The sequence below is a fragment of the Arvicola amphibius genome, chromosome 14 (assembly GCF_903992535.2).
Source record: "Arvicola amphibius chromosome 14, mArvAmp1.2, whole genome shotgun sequence".
Taxonomy (NCBI): domain Eukaryota; kingdom Metazoa; phylum Chordata; class Mammalia; order Rodentia; family Cricetidae; genus Arvicola; species Arvicola amphibius.
This window is the reverse complement of record NC_052060.1, coordinates 7,890,219-7,893,020: the sequence shown is the minus strand read 5'-3', so window position 1 is coordinate 7,893,020 and position 2,802 is coordinate 7,890,219. Positions and strand designations below refer to the sequence as shown.

The 2,802-nt window shown below is 43.6% G+C and overlaps 1 pseudogene; it reads right to left on the bottom strand.

The window, feature by feature from the left end:
* Window positions 1–1,382: 1,382 nt before the first annotated feature.
* Window positions 1,383–2,520, bottom strand: LOC119801214 (annotated as a pseudogene).
* Between the last annotated feature and the right edge of the window lie 282 nt (window positions 2,521–2,802).

Below are 2,802 nucleotides of genomic sequence, written 5' to 3'. Positions count from 1 at the left end.
GTCCTGTCCATCTTTCTGTCCTGAAAGCTGCTTTAGGAAGTCAGTAAACATGGGAATATCAACTGAACACATCATAATAAGATGCAATAAGCATAGGCACACACTCTTATATCAAGGCTGGGGGAGTTGACCCAGAAGGAAGAAAAGGTTCACGAGACAAACAGGTCTCTGACAAACAGGTCAGAGACTCCCCATACTCCCACTGTTAGGACTCCCACAAGAACCCCCGAACTAACAACCACAGTATGCATACAGAGGACATAGTGCAGACCCATGCAGACTGTATTATGTGATTGCCTCTTCAGTCCCTGTGAGTCCCTATGATCCCCGTTTATCTGATTCTGTGAACCCTTTACTGTCATCAGCTGCTGGAGAAATCCTAACTGATGACAGCTGGGAGAGGCACCAGTCTCTGAGTACAGAATTTCATTAGGTATCATTACATTAACATTTGTGTAGGACTGTGAGGACCCTGCACAAACTTCTGCAGTTGAGGAGGACTGGGCTTCTTCTAACAGAAACACCACTGGAATCCACAAAGTGATTCTACAATTTTTATTCCTTTTATATTGTATTGTATTGGGGTAAAATTTTGTCTACATAAATGAACAAGGGTCCTCTGCAAGAGAAACAATTGCTTTTGCCCACTGAGTCATCTCTCCAGTCCCCACAAACTGAGTTTGGAGGGAAAATGTCTTCATTGACAGGTTTCTCCAAAGAAACCCTGTTGGGATGTGCTGGGGGCATTAGCTAAACTGAATCCCAGTTTCCAAATCACTGGACAAACATCAAACCAGTACAGCAACAGAGGAGAGGTTGCATAAAGTAAATCAGAGTTCACTGCTGTTCCTCCCGCACTCTGCCATTCTGTAGCACCAAAAATAAAAACCTAGAGATAGATATTTGGCTTCAAACTGACAACCAGAAAAGCAAAGCAGCCAAGCCACTATAGACATCTTTCCTCTGTTAAGTCTGGGTGACTGTAGAAGAAGCAGATTATTAAGACTCTCTCATCCCATTTTATATTACCTCTTGTGCTGGGATTCCCTAGGCTAGGATTGAAGGTGTGAGCCACCACCACCTAGACTTGTTACTGCTTTGATCTTGTTAGATTAAGGTGCCTTTAAACTCACAGAGATCCATGTTACTCTGTCTAACAAATCCTGAGATTAAAGGTGTGTGTCACCATTGCCTGATCTCCACTGCCTTTAGCTTTACTTGTGGTCTTCAGGAAAGATTTATTTATCAAAATAAAGATAATGCACCACTACAATATTCATGTCATTAATAAATGTATTAAAGCACTACTAACCATGTTGTCTTTCCCCAGAGTTGCTGTGAATGCTCCATGTACCCCATAGTCTACCCAGGTGTCATCGGTATCAACACTGGCCACTGTTTCTGGAATACACGTGTAGGGCACTGGTGACAGGTTCCTGGTATTGCTTCAGATATTTGAGAGGGGGCTCCAGTAGACTGCATTGAGCAGAAGCCAGGGAGCTGTACACTTCAGCCACCAAGTGGGGATATGAATCCACCATTGTCTTCCAGCATGCAGTCTGAGAGACCTGGGAACCATGAGCTGTAATAAAATTCAGCATCTGTGTTTTCAGCTGCCCTGTCCTGTGGAGGTCAGCAAGGAAGAGAGTGTGGGCAACATTCTCCACAGAGAGGTCCCTGAAGAGGGCACTCTCGCACATGACCTTCAAACGCTCCAGGCCATACTTGTCAACAGCTGCCAGCACAGCATCTGCCATGCTGTGGAAATGTGGTTCCTTCCCGGTGAAAATGAAGTCCATCATTGCCTTGAAGATTTCAGGTTCCAGGTCATGAATCTCAATGCGATTCTTTCTGCTCTCCTCCATGTCATGTTCAAACATGGCTCTGAAAACTGGAGAGCAAGCATCTAAGATGTACTTGTGAGCCTGGAATTACTGGCCAGCTACCACCAGGCAGCAGTCTGTGAAGCTGGAATTCTTCCACAGCTGTCCTAGATCATCTCCTAATGGGCCTTTGGGAACCTGGATTCTCTGCTCTGTTCTGTTTTCAGGGATACTGTAGGAGTAAGGGACCAGACTCCCCAAGCAGAGGAGGGTGAAATAGTCTTCAGGGAGAACCTCCTAAGTATGGTCCAAAAGAAAATCTTGATGGATGAACATTTTGCAAGCCTTTTGGTAGGCTGGCAGGAACCTAAAGGTTTTAGGCCTAGTCATAGGTTTGTATATTTTCTCCTTTGGCATTTATGATCCAAAACTTGAACTGTGCTGTAATGGGACTCTTTGGAGAGCTGAGCAACTCTAGGTTAACTGACAGGTAATCTGAGCTTTCTTCATCGACGCCCTTAGGGTGAACGCTCAAACACCATTTGTCATTGTCTCCTGTTGAGAAAGTTGGGCTTCTAATACTGTGCCTAATTTCCTCCAGAATAAAATGGAAGTTGCAGATGGTCCACCTGCAGGAGAAATTCTGGATGTTGAACAGTTTATAGCCCCAGATCTTGTCTATGGAGTCTTGCGACATTTCTCCTGGAGGTAGTTTGAAGGTTAAACTGGATCCAAAATAAAATACTAGGATTTGTCTTCTCTTGCTCTGTAGAATAAAATAATAGGCATGATATATATTTTAGCATCTGTTTCTCCTCTGTTCCCTCTTCTATGACGCTGGAAACTTGAGTCTCTGAAATTATCCAGATTTCAATTCTAGTTTCAGTGTGTGTAGACTAGGCTACAAGGGACTGTGTTATCACTTCATTTTTTTTCTAGATTGAATCTTAGGTCAATGGATTTCTAATTTTGAGAATCA